Source organism: Pezoporus wallicus, unplaced genomic scaffold (genome assembly GCF_028554395.1).
Source record: "Pezoporus wallicus isolate ANWC-B61680 ecotype Strahan unplaced genomic scaffold, APGP_CSIRO_Pwel_v1 contig_7545, whole genome shotgun sequence".
Lineage (NCBI taxonomy): Eukaryota > Metazoa > Chordata > Aves > Psittaciformes > Psittacidae > Pezoporus > Pezoporus wallicus.
Genome location: NW_026642398.1, coordinates 3869857 through 3884309, shown reverse-complemented (window position 1 = coordinate 3884309; position 14453 = coordinate 3869857). Strand labels below are relative to the sequence as shown.

At 42.1% G+C, this 14453-nt stretch overlaps 1 non-coding gene across 1 annotated transcript; it reads right to left on the bottom strand.

Moving 5' to 3' along the window:
• Positions 1 to 2917: 2917 nt before the first annotated feature.
• TRNAA-AGC (transfer RNA alanine (anticodon AGC)) lies at positions 2918 to 2990 on the bottom strand. The gene has a single exon. It is a non-coding gene; the product is annotated as a tRNA-Ala (tRNA).
• Positions 2991 to 14453: the final 11463 nt, after the last annotated feature.

Here is a 14453-nt window from a genome sequence, read left to right as displayed (position 1 = left end):
AGGTAAAATGACTTGTCAGGAATGAAAACTGGAAATTTCATATAGGTTTCACTGAATTTTCCATATTAAACACAAATCAAGACTTTGTAAATATATCCATCCTCAGGAAAATAAGAGCTTACAACTCAAAGTGGTGTGAAAACTCATGATGTTTTTTTATAGAACAATAACATCTTTAGGGAGCACAGTATGAAGAGAAATCTCTACCCCAGGCTAAACAGCACAAAGAGTTCACTTCCAAGCTGTTCAGAGTTAGCCCTCCCTGGGGATGACTTGTGAGCCTGCACCACTTAGCATTTAGTCTTACTGTCCTCCAGGAGCTCTGTACTGTTCTGGGACACAATCTGTGTGTGAGTGTGTTTGTTTTTCCACATAAGGAGGTGGCTATAGAATCATAGAATAGTTAGGGTTGGAAAGGACCTTAAGATCATCTATTTCCACCCCCCATGCCACGAGCAGGGACACCTCACACTAAACCATGTCACCCTAGGCTTTGTCCAACCTGGCCTTGAACACTGCCAGGGATGGAGCATTCACAGCTTCCCTGGGCAACCCATTCCAGTGCCTCACCACCCTTACAGTAAAGAATTTGCTCCTTAGATCCAATCTGAACTTCCCCTTTTTAAGTTTTAACCTGTTACCCCTTGTCCTGTCACTAATGAAGAGTCCCTCCCCCAGCATCCCTATAGGCCCCCTTCAGATACTGGAAGGCTGCTATGAGGTCTCCATGCAGCCTTCTCTTCTCCAGGCTGAACAGCCCCACCTTTCTCAGCCTGTCTTCAAATGGGAGGTGCTCCAGTCCCCTGATCATCCTCGTGGCCCTCCTCTGGACTTGTTCCAACAGTTCCATGTCTTTTTATGTTGACACCAGAACTGCACACAATACTCCAAGTGAGGTCTCCTGAGAGCAGAGTAGAGGGGCAGGATCACCTCCTTCGACCTGCTGGTCACGCTCCTTTTGATGCAGCCCAGGATACGGTTGGCTTTCTGGGCTGTGAGTGCACACTGCTGGCTCATGTTCATTTTCTCATCAACCAACATGCTGCAGCTTAAGAAATTGTTTCTCTTAAGCCATGTAGTTCAGGTTGCATATTGCTTACCCTTGGAAGTCCCACTGGTTGTACACTGGTGGCATTTTCCTTTGCATGAGGGTACAAAGCCTATCATTTTAGTGTTGTAGGATACATAGCACAGAAGGAGTCAGCCTGCATGTTTCTCATTTATGCAGCCCTTAGTGAAGTATCCTATCATCAGTGATACTGCTTGTTCTTTGGGACAACCACTTTGCTTCAGGATCCAGCCTGAAAGAGAACTGGTGTTCATGGAGCTTGGGTAATGATGGAAATTTGACCACACAATGAAAAGCATAGCAAACCAAGTTGATGGTTCGTACGTACCTCCTTTGAAACCTGGTAAGGTCTTGTGCAGGCTTATGAAATAATCAGGGAGCCAAGACAGGGTCATGTTAAAGTACTGTGCCATTGAACAACACCATGTAGGATTAGGACACCCTTTAGAACGGCAGAAAAATTTCCACCAGAACCTACATCAGCCCCTGATGCAAGTGACCAGGGCTAAGATATTACAATATTCTAACCTTATGTTAAGGACCAGTTTTAGTGGAAGAAATGTGGTGTTGTCCTGGGTTCAGCAGTAGCAGTCATGTTTCTCCTTTGTGGTAGCTGGTGCAGTGCTGTGTTTTGACTTCCAGCCTGGGAACAGTGCTGGTGATACCGATGTTTTCAGTTGTTGCTAAGTGATGTTTACCCTGACCAAGGACTTTGTGAGGCTCATGCTCTGCCAGGGAGGAGGGGAAGCTGTGAGGAAGCAGAGACGGGGTGCCTGACCCGGGCTAGCCGGGGAGGTATTCCATATCACAGCACGTCATGCCCGGGGTGGGGGTAACTGGGAGTTACCTGGAAGGACACGGGCTTCCGGGTGGGACTCGTTTCTTGGCCGGTGGTATCATATTCTCTTCCCTTGTTATTTTCTCTTATCATTGTTGTCGTTGGTGGTAGCGGTGGTGATTTGTGTTGTACATTGGTTGCTGGACTGTTCTTGTCTCAACCCGTAGTAGTTGCACTCTTTCGATCCTCCTCCCCATTCCTCCAGGAGCGGGGAGGGGGAGAGCCCCAGGGGGGCCCCTCGATTGCTCTCAGCCCGGCACCCCTCACTGGGAGAGAGTGAACAAGCTGTCTGGATAGGGTTTAAACCACGACAGTTCTTATCAGATACCGTAAAAATACTGATACAGTTCCAAAAGGGTAGCCTGGAGGAAGAGGAAACAGGAATGCCTAACAGAATGAGTCCAGTATACAATGAATTTACACCTGATTGTCTGCAGCAGTGCTTTTAAACTCGGACAGAAAGAGGTAGCAATGATCATAGAATCAGCTAGACTGGAAAAGACCTTTAAGATCATCAAGACCAAGACCAACCATTACCCCAGGACTGCCAAGGCCATCACTAACCCATGGCACTGAGGGCCTCATCTAAATGTTTTTTGAACACTTCCAGGGAATTAGCCTGGGCAGCCTGTTCCAATGCCTGAGCACCCTCCCTGTGAAGAAATTGTTCCTAATATCCAATCCAAACCTCCCCTGGTGCAACTTGATATTGTTTACTGTTGTCCTGTCTGTTGTTACTTGGGAGAAGAGACTGACCCTGAACTCGCTTCATCTCCTGTCAGGCAGTTGTAGAAAGCAAGAAGGTCCCCCCTGAGCCTTCTCTTCCCCAGACTAAACCCCCCCTGGTCCATCAGCCATTCCCCATCACACTTGTGCTCCAGGCACTGAACCAGCTCCAGTGCCCTTCTCTGGCACCTCAATATCTCTCTTGTAGTGAGTGGCCCAGAACTGAAAACAGGATTCAAGGTGCAGTCTCACCAGTGTCGAGCACAGGGGCTAAAAGTAGACAATGGAGAATGCGGGCATCGATCCCGCTACCTCTCGCATGCTAAGCGAGCGCTCTACCATTTGAGCTAATTCCCCTCCTTGTTGTGCATCCCTGTAGGAGATGGCTGCAGCATTCTCTTGGGCAGGAGATGCAAGCAAGATGAAGCAGGAACTGCAGACTGGCTCAAAGACTGAGTGGCAGAGTGAATGGTTGTGAAGTATAAGGGTCTGCACAGTCATCTAACTGCATACTATACATGACTCAGTTAAGATTGCTATCACGCTGATATCGTGACAGGCTGAAAACAATGCCAGCTGTACAAGCATTTTGGCAATGGTAGTCTATGGGAATGTGAATTTAAAAACAACAAAAAAAGAAAAGAGCCGTGGCTTTTTTAACACTAAAGGTAGAAAAGACTATTTGTAAATTTGATTTTTAAATGCAAGGAAAAATAAAAGAGCTAATCTGTCTAGAAAGAAAGCTGGTTCACAGGCTTTGCCATGAGAGATCATTTGCCCTGCCATTTGAGACTGGATCAATAAACCATTAGACCAGTTCCCTTTTCTCATCTACGCAAAAAGTACAGTGATTTGAAAGACCAGTTTGCATGCAAATAGAAATATAGATCTAGTCCTTGTGCAGAATCAGGGCAACAACAGCCTTAGGCTTCTCAGGTTGACCAAAGCTGGTTAGGAAGCAGATGATTAACTGTGGCAGGTTTTGTGTACTTGTCTCTTCACATAAGGATGAGAGTTTAGGTTAACTTTCTGATATTTATGCTACATTCCAGCAGGAATTTATGTCATTCCAGAACTCCCTTCCTTACCAATGAGACAAGAAAAGAGAAATGACCCGCACCTGTAATAATCCATTCCAGATGTCAGGAGAGTCAGATCAGTAACTGTGGTTTTAACGGTGTCAGAGTTTGAGGCAGCTCAGCTATGTCCATCTGCAGCCCTGTGCTTTGAGCTAGAGGCTGCTACAAAAGAAAGGAACTACAGTTTTGGCAGTGTTTAGAAAAGCTAGAACAAGTCTTTTTTTGGCCAGAAGATGGAGGTGGGCTTCAACTAACTTAATTTTAAATTAGACATCTATAGCTAAGCTAATCACCCAAGTTTCTCATTCTAGCCAGCAGAGAGAGTAAGTTTTTCAGAGAGTCATTTTTCTGCCCTATTTTTAACCACGTACTTTGTCTTAAGCTGTATTGCACCAAGAAGGAACTGTTCTCTCCACTGACTATAAAAGAAGCTGAGATACTTACTTTAGCTATGCACATTGTGCAAGATGAACCAGACTCTTAAGTCCCCAATTCATTTTTCTACAGTAACAGCTATAATAAGAAGTTAACATCTAGCCACAAAGACATCCTAAATCCAAATGTAAGAATTACATTTAGAGAGCTCTGGAAATGAAAATGATGAAGCTGGCTCAAGACAGCAGATTTGTCACAGTTGGCAGTGGAAATGGTTATTTGAAAGAGGCAGCCAGCATCCTAACTTATACCTTAGTGGACAGTTCAATGCAAGGGGAAAGAAGGGTATCAGACTGTGTGCTTACAGAGGTATACTTTAAACAGCAGTTGGAGTCATTAGTTAATGAAGACAATTAGGTTGTTCACAATGTAGTGGTGTTCCTGAAAATATCCCTTCCATAACAGGGCCAGTACAAGGCACTAAAAGTTGTTTCATTCAGAATGCTTAAGGATATCATCCAGTAACGCTTTGATCTCTGGTCTTATTTCAAAGCTATCAGCCTTCTGCTAGGTCTCAGCATCATATGAATCTCCTACTTCAATGTCAGCCTGCGACACACTGACTAATTGGTTTTGACTGCTTTTAAAAGTCTGTCACATTGTTGCTCTTGGAAATGTACATAGCTCGTGATATTGCCTGCATAACAACTCTGTACTTCATCCTGAAAGCCTTAGGGCTCACTTGTTCCAGTCTTCCTGGAATATATAGACTGATCAGGTGAAGCTAGCATCTGGACCATGTCACTGTTAAGAAGGAGCCAGTTATGAAAGGTATGGGGGATTCAAATAAAGGCACTGAATCTTGCTGAGATGTTAGACCTTTAAATATTTGTTAATTCTTCCATTAAAGTTACAAAAAAAAAGAGAAAGGTGAATGTGTGTGCAGAAGGGAGAAAGGGTGAGGAAAATAAAGCATTAACATTTTGAAACGTAGAGTATCAAGTAAGGATGTCAATTTAACAGTGCCCTTCAAATGCTTTTCTTTTAGCAGAGAGTAATTTTAAAAGAAAAACCTAAAGGGAGAGAAACTATTTAATAGTTTTTGAAAATTATTCCACGTAGTAATATTTACCCATTCTGGGAAGAAGTTATGTTTCCATTCCTTTTACTTATTGGGACTACTAGTTTTTCCTTCTTTTTTTTTTCCCCTGCTCGGTGTATTTGATGGCAGTACAGGGCACATAAAGTGCCTTATTTATTAGTTATAAATTAGCTGAGATTGTCTGAAGGTTTTGCTACTGCTGTTATTAAAGCCTGATGTTATTTTCTTGAAGACAAAACAGTAATAACCCATGAAAGTGGGGAACGAGAGGAATGGTGCAGTAGCAATGCTTCTGTCTGCTGCTGCTGCTTCTTGTAAATTTCACTGGTAAGGATAAAGAGTAATACATACAGTTTTATTATATACTAAAAACCAAATAAAGTTCTGCTACCATCAGGATGTTTAAAAAGCTTTTAACAGGGTTGATGGTATTTTTGTGTGTGTTTGTGGCTTTTTCTTCATTTTTTCTTTCAATTTTTCCTAGTCATGGGTTCACAGCAGAATTGTAAATGAAACAGTCATTCAGGGCCACATCTTTCTAAACAAGAATGTAAGAGAAGAACAAGAACAAGGAGGGAAAAGGTCATTGAAGGAGAGGATCAAGGCAGGGTCAGGGTTTCCTCACTTCTCGCATGTCACTGTCTGGGCTATAGGAGCCATTATGGGGATGCATGGGAAGAGCATTGAAACAGTGATGGGCTGGGCAGGGTACAAGACAGACCTTTGTCTTTGTGCTGGCTACTGGAGGAGCCAGGAGGTCCAAGCCAGCTACTGAGGAGTCCATGAGGTCTAGGGATCAGCTGAGGGGCCATTCTCCGTGTGTATGTCTCTGTGTGAGCGGTATCTGGAGGGCCACGAGGGCCACAAGGGCCCAAGGGCCAGCCTCTGAGTAGATTCAGTGTCTAAGGACAATTACTGCATGGTCTATAGTGTGTAGTGTTGATATGTGCAAGTGGGTTTGTGTATCATTAACTGGAGTGGGTTGGCAACTTTGAGGGCTCGAGATGAAGACTCAGCTATGGGGCAGACTGAGCATCTGAGGTCATTTACTGCAGTAATTGTTTATATGTATAAACAAGTTTTATTTCTTTTATATTATAAATATATGTTTTATATATAAATATATATTGCTTATATGTATATGCATTTTACACTAAAGGACTTTCATCCGGATCAGAGAGGAGAACAGGAAAAGGCCTTTGGTGCTGTTTAGGCTTACACATTTGCTGAGCATGTTTGTTTATTTTGATCTGTGTAGCTGTCTGTGTATGTGTGCATATGTGTATGGTGTATGTCTGTTTGTGCATGTGCTTACTGTAACACACTCTTGGCCTCATTGCTGGCTGAACTTGGGACATGTGCATCACCTCTGTTAGTTGACCAAATCTGACCACTCCCTAGCAATTAGGACAGCTGGAATCAGGTTGGAGATGCTTTCTCTACAGCTGCAGGGACCTGGTGGGAAGTGGCAAGAGAGTATTTTTGTCTATTTCAATAGTTCATAAAGCTTCAGGAGCATAGGAGTCTCAGCTGCGCCAAGAGGCAAGATGCAATCCTAAGCAGCAAGAATTCTTCTGCTTTGCAACTGGTTTCTGGCTCCAGGGAAATTCTTGTCCAGGCTGTGGAGTAAATCTTGGAACCGCTGCCCTATGGGAGGTGAGTCGCCACTAAATTGACATTCTGTGCCTGAGCTGACAGCTTTTCCTAAGGTCTGATTTCTACAAAACAAAACTATTAATAATTAAGGAGTGAGTAAAAGCCTGTGTCACTCCTTGGCTATTTGGTATTGGCATTTGATGACAGACACATTTTTAAATGTGACTTTGATGCTGGGCTTTCCATAAAACAAAATAAAATATATCTGTCTAACTGAATTTAAACAGTCATATACTTTCCACTGTTCCTGATAATTCTGCATGAAATATTTACTCCCAAGACAGCCTTCCTGTCTATTCCCACACTTTTAATCTCATGTGGGTGACTTGTGTCAAGCTTGAATGCCCCATGATGCCTTTCTCTTTAATTTTTTATTATTTTATTACTCTATGACTAATTATTTTGTTAACTGGTTGATCCGAGGTTTTGGCAGCAAAATCTGGCCCGATGAAGCTGAAGCCACTCCAGATTCTTGGAGTTCCCCCAATATGATCTATAAAGATGTTCATGGTGTATCAGTAGGAGACTAATTGGAGTGTTCACGTCCAGAGCTTTCTTATCAACAGCTCTATGTAACAGTTCACTTAGGCTTCTGCTTTCCAAAGTAAGAAGCTGTGTGGGTCTCTGCTGCTTGAAAACACAAGTGCAAAGAGTCAAAAAGAGCCCAGCATGTGACATCTGTGATTTACTCCTCACTGAGTCAGACCTGAAAGAATGTCTGGAAACACAGGGAGTGAGGAATGCAATTACTCCCTTCTGGAATCAAAGACAAGACATGAAGTTTCATTTCTAATGCAAAATATGAGAGCAATGCTTGGAACCCACATTGCTTTTCTGCCAGAGGAAAACCCAGGCAGAAATTCTTTCTCACTTTTTCTCTCCATTCTCTGACCTGATCAATCCTGAGGTTTTTTTTTGATAAAGTGAAGCCAATTCAAAAGCAACTTAACCTTGCCCTTGTTATTAACAGCCTTCTTGTCAAGGAGTATGTTGCAATGAGGAAAAGCTGGGTCTTTGAAGTTATTCAGGCATAAAGGTTTATTCTAGGTGAATTCTCTAAAAAGAAGTTTTTCTGTTTGCACTTTAAAATAAACAGTAATTTTTTTCAGCAGATGAGCAAGACTTTCTTTACACATTCTCTGAGAGCCACCAGATCAAACTGCTCAGAGGTGATGCATCTTGTTTCCAGATCCTGTTTTAGCTTGGGTGGTGGAACCTAATGGAGCCAGTCCCTGCTTAGAACTATGCAATGAAAGGACAAGAAACAACTGTCAAAGATGTAGAAATGAAGTTTCTAAGAGACAAGGAAAAAGCTCTTTACAATGGGAGTGGTTATCCACAGAACAGGTTGTCTAGAGAGCCTGTGGAGATTGTTCTTGGAGACATTCAAAACTCAGCTTTTCACAAACATGAACAACCTGAACTAACTTCAAATTTATACATGTACTGAGAAGGTGGAACCTCCAAGGGGTCTTTCGAAGTTCATTGTTTTCATACTTTGGTATGTATACACAAAATTTAGACCACTGGAAACCTGAATTACCGCTGAGTCTAGATAAAAGTTAAGCAGAAGCTTTGTGGATCATAATGCTGTTATTTTACTACTGCAGACCTACCTTAAGTCCTAACCTCATGCCTCTCAGATCACTTATCCACCTATCATGGTTCTAAGAATTGCAGGACACACCAGCAAACAGACTGAGTAACGACCTAAAAGAAATGGACAGAATCATAGAATAGTTAGGGTTGGAAAGGACCTTAACATCATCCAGTTCCAACCCCCCTGCCATGGGCAGGGACATCTCACACTAAACCATGTCACCCAAGGCTCTGTCCAACCTGGCCTTGAACACTGACAGGGATGGAGCATTCACAACTTCCCTGGGAAACCCATTTCAGTGCCTCACCACCCTCACAGTAAAGAACTTCTACCTTATACCCAATCTGAACTTCCCCTGTTTAAGTTTTAACCTGTTACCCCTTGTCCTGTCACTACAGTCCCTAATGAAGAGTCCCTCTCCAGCATCCTTATAGGCCTCCTTCAGATACTGGAAGGCTGCTATGAGGTCTCCAAGCAGCCTTCTCTTCTCTAGGCTGAACAGCCCCAGCTTTCTCAGCCTGTCTTCATATGGGAGGTGCTCCAGTCCCCTGATCATCCTCGTGGCCCTCCTCTGGGCTTGTTCCAACAGTTCCATGACCTTTTTATGTTGAGGACACCAGAACTGCACACAATGCTCCAGGTGAGGTCTCATGAAAGCAGAGTAGAGGGGCAGGATCACCTCCTTCGACCTGCTGGTCACGCTCCTTTTGATGCAGCCCAGGATACCATTGGCTTTCTGGGCTGCAAGCGCACACTGAAGCCGGCCCATGTTCATTTTCTCATCAACCAACACCCCCAAGTCCTTCTCTGCAGGGCTGCTCTGAATCTCTTCTTTCCCCAACCTGTAGCTGTGCCTGGGATTGCTTCGACCCAGGTGTAGGACCTTGCACTTGGCATGGTTAAACCTCATGAGGTTGGCATCAGCCCACCTCACAAGCGTGTCAAGGTCCCTCTGGATGGCATTCCTTCCCTGCAGCGTATCAACCAAACCACACAGCTTGGTGTCATCAGCAAACTTGCTGAGGGCGCACTCAATCCCACTGTCCATGTCAGTGACAAAGATGTTGAACAAGACCGGTCCCAACACTGATCCCTGAGGGACACCACTCATTACTGGTCTCCATCCGGACATTGAGCCATTGACCACAACTCTTTGTGCGTGTCCATCCAACCAGTTCTTTATCCACCGAGTGGTCCACCTATCAAATTGATGTCTCTCCAATTTAGAGACAGGGATGTCATATGGGACAGTTTGAATGCTTTCCACAAGTCAGATACAATATACCGTGATTCTTCTACATATTGTGCTCTGTGGGCTTCCCTTCTGATAAAACAGGTTGGACTGTCCCCTTCTTTGTATCAGAAGATCAATAAGCAGTTTAGAATCTCAGACTGTTGACATTTTCTTTTCTCCCTCAAAGATACCTTGGCCTGATGAAAATTCAGTCTGGTTTTAACAGCAAGGAAAAATTTAGCAGCAATAAAAGCTGAGGGTTTACATTGGGCTTTGACAGGAAAGTGAAAGAAGAAAGATTTGAAATCATTTTCAGGAGTAATTGAGTTCCAGAATTTGATTAGGGATCACAGTCTATTGTCTGAGGTTAGTATTTATTCCTTAAGGTATTTCAATTCACTGCAGAAATAAATGCTAGGGAATGGAAAAAACTGTCAAAGTACCTTAGCTTTAAGGCCCATATTGCTAATCATGACACCCATGCCCCAAGGCCTTGAACCTATAAGTTCTTGTTGAACAAGGACAGCGGGTGGGAGAGGAAGCTGTACAGAAACACAAGTGAAATTAAGTGCCAGATTTATTTCTCTGCACAGAGTGGAAGTGAAACTTCAGTTTTCCACAAAACTGCTTTTTATTTGCAAGAAGGGGAAGGAAGAAAGGGCTATTGTTCACCAAAGACTGTTGGATCTGACAAATTAGTGTGCCACATCCACAGCCTGTTTATGCTGATTTACACCCACTGAGGGTCTGGCCTGAATGCTGAAATATAGAACTCAGCCTGGTAATGAGATATTTACTCATGTGGTCCTGTTAACCCCATTACAGCTATTCAGGATTAAATTGGAAGCTGCACGACTCAGGTTGTTTTCCACTCTCTGTCTCCTTTTTTACCTCATGCTTTCACATGAAACAACTGGCATCTGCCCAGAATGAAGCATCAGCTTGCTAAATCCATTCTGCATGCTTTTGTTCTCTTGCCAAAAGAAAGCTTCCTGATCTTCTGGATTGATCAGGCTATTCAGAGCTTCATTTGGTAAACAAAAGAAAGGCAAAATAATGCAAGTGTTATCTGGCTACTGTCTCGGGCAATATTCTTACTGATTTGGAAAATTTGTCTCTTTTTTTCATGTATTTTTTCCTTTTCTTCATTCCATTTGGAATTTTACAGAGGTACATGCATTATTCCATTTGTGGCTTCAGTGAATCTCACAGCCAAATCTGCTGGTCCATTTGTTGAGGTTTATTTGGGTTCTTTCCTGTCAATCAGATCTAGAGCTTGTACAACTAGATCCAACTTCACTGAAGCTCATAACTTTAAATGATTTAGTGATATGCAACAAATCATGCTTATAATACATCCTGGTAAGGGCAGATTTTGAAAGAGTTTCATGTACTTTAAGTTAATTCCCAAAGGAGCACTGCATATCAATGATATCCTAAGAAAGACATTTTCAGGGACCTCCCAGGGGATCTAACGTTTTCCCTGGAGAAGCCTGGTTTCCTCACTTGAGCACCCAATGTGCACCTAATTATATACATCTCATAGCATCTATAATTCACAAATTCAGCTTCAAGTAAAGAAACTATTCATGGCATCAGTACCAGGAAGTACATTGACTGAATATTCGTGAAGATTCATACTAATCACTGGTACCTAAAATATGGAGGCATAAAAATGCCTATCAAAGCTAGGTTGTACAAGAAATAAATTATAAAAGCAACTCTGGAATAATTTTATAAATCTTTTATGTCAAGAAGAAGAGATGAATCTTGAGATTGGATGTGAGGACAATTGCTCAGTTAATTACCCATGGAAAGCATATAATTTAATTATAATGTAACTGTTTTATGGAATTTTTTGGTTTGCATCAGAACTTATTGAAACAAAAGTCTACGAAAATGAGATTATAAAGTAACCTGAGGCCTTTCCAAATCAAACTCTGTAAACCAAATTAAAAACAACATTGGGCCTTTTCAAAAGCATTTGTTATACAGCAAGACATGTTCCTTCCCAGTGGTGGTGGAGTGGAGGAAATAGCTAAAGGCTCTCATTTGATTGTGATTTGTCAAAAGAAACTTTATTTTTTCACCTATCTGTTGGAGAAGTTTTCTCAGCGGTGATGGAAAATCAATGCACTTCCTGGAAGGCAGGATTTAATTTCACAACTTTGAAAACAAAACAAACCAAAAAGCATATTTATAAGGAAAAAAAGATGTTCACAGCCAAATACATTCAGTGGTACCCCACAGCTGGACTTCCTCTTGACAATCCAATTTTATGAGCCACCCTAGGCTAGAGGTGTATCGTTATTTCTTCCCATATCTGGAATATTCTCTGGTGCTACTTGGCCCTTTCCTCCCATGTAGGAGTAAGAATGCATAAAACAATGTATGGAGCTTTTGATGTTGAACAAGCCTTTTAAGAGCCATTGCTTTCAAGGAGGGAAACCCTTATTTTTGATTCTCTAAGGCTGCATAACCCTCACAGCTTTTTTCCCTTACTATTTTTACATTAGGCTGTATGAAATTGACTATCCTTGTAACTTTAGTATTACTGTTTGTTCTTATCTTTATTACACCTTTTTTTTTGTTATCTAGTAATTTTACATTTACTTCAGACGTTTAATTTTGATGTTGAATAACTTACTAAGTTCTAATCTTTGCACAGTCCTGCTAACATAAAATTCAGCATGACCTGGATGTTGACTTCCTGAAATGTCAGATGGATATTCTTAATCTTTTAAATACACACATTATGATTTCTGTGCTGATATTTTAAGTTGAAATATCATGTTGGGTTAAGTGAAATGTCTGTGCATATCAGATTAAAGAAGATACCTTCATCAGTAAGGCTTCCTATAGGAGAGAGACTTGAGGGGAGGAAGGATGAAGAGTTTACTCATTTTTGTGGCTTATGGTAAGGCTAAAATATCTGAGTATTCAGAAACCTAGCAGATACTGATTTTTGACTGCAAACTGATAGCATCATCAGCTTCTGATGAATTTTCCCACAGGACTCCCAGTTACCACTGATGTTCTTCATTACAAATTTATACTTCTTCTTTGTTATATTCCCAAGTTTACTTCCTTGGGGTAAAGTATCCCCTCTGTTATCATTCAACAATCTTTTGTTCAGAACATGTTCTAAATATGAGATATGGATCACTGATTCCGAGAGGATGTTGAACCTCTTCACAGATGGGATGTAAGCAGCAAGCTAAGGCTGTTCATCTGGGATCTGTCCGATGCTGTATGAGATTGTGGTTCCCAGCATCTGAAGGATCATAAAATTTATTCATTATCTGTATTTCTCTTCCTAATTCTTATGTGTTGTTATCAATACTGTTATTACAGCAGTTTTATTACACCACTTATGCTGTGCTTACTTACTGAGATCTGGAAAGAGCTCTGCACCTTTCCTGGTGCAGAACTGAGGGCTAGGGAGTAACAGTACGACTTGCACAACCTCCATAAACTGAAATTCAGGTTTGATATTTAGATTTATTTTGTGAGAAAAATGTGTTTATAAAAATAGACCATCTTAGGATGTGTCTGTGACTTCTTGCCCATTGGTCACATCTTAATTCATCAGAAACAGGTCAATGCTGCAGGTTCATATCTCAGTTCTTTAGCTCTGCAGTACAAGTGTATTGTCTTAATTACAAACCATGCTTTCTTAGCAGATCTCCACTGCACACTACAGTGCAAGGAAAAAGTGCAGGGTAAATATTCCAGCTATCATGTTGGCCATCAAACTAGAATTCTGAAGTGCCAGACAAGGCAGTACAGTCTCTTACAAAGTGTGGGGAAAATTGGCTTAGCTGGTGTCATGGTTTAAACCCAGTCAGGCAGCTCGTTCACTCACTCCCCATTTCTTTCCCTCCCCCTACTCCCGGAGGGACAGAGAGGAGAATCAAAAAGAATGCAAATCCCATGGGTTGAGATAAGAACAGTTTAGTAACTAAGGTATAACACAAATCACTACTGCTACCACCAATAATAACAATGATAAAGGAAATAACAAGGGAAGAGAATACAACACGTCACCACCAGCTGACCGATAACTCACCACCCCCAGCCCGACCAAGCACTGACCAATACCTCCTCCAACCCTTCAGAGCCCCAGCTCTGAAGTAACTCCCAGTTACATCCTGGGCATGACGTGCTGTGGTATGGAATACCTCTTTGGTCAGTTTGGGTCAGGTGTCCTGTCTCTGCTTCCTCCCGGCTTCCCCTCCTCCCTGGCAGAGCATGAGGCTCAGAAAAGTCCTTGGCCAGGCCAAACATTTGAGCGTTATCAGCTCTGTTCCCAGGCTGAAAGTCAAAAACACAGCGCTGCACCAGCTACTAAGAAGGAGAAAAATGACTGCTACTGCTGAACCCAGGACAGCTGGGACATGTGTATTTTATGTGGTGAATAAGTCAGTTTTAGAGCAATCTTAGCTTGTGGTATGCTACAAGCAATAGAGCTTGTAGCGAAGGAGAGCTCCTAGCCTAGAAAGCATCTAACCATTTTTGCTTTTATGAAAGAGGAAATGATTCTGCTGTTTACAAAGTCTCAAGTATGACTAATTTATCATTTTACTTATGCATGGGTAAGCTTCGTACATAGTGTTCTTAGTATGTGCAGCAGAATGAGAAGGGATGATGGTGTTAAAAATAGAAGAAATTAATGGGAAGTGAACCAGTCCCTCTAAATGAAATATTTTAACCCCATAACTAGTCAGTTGAGAGCAAAAAAGTATCTCTGACAGCTTACTTATCATCTTCCAGT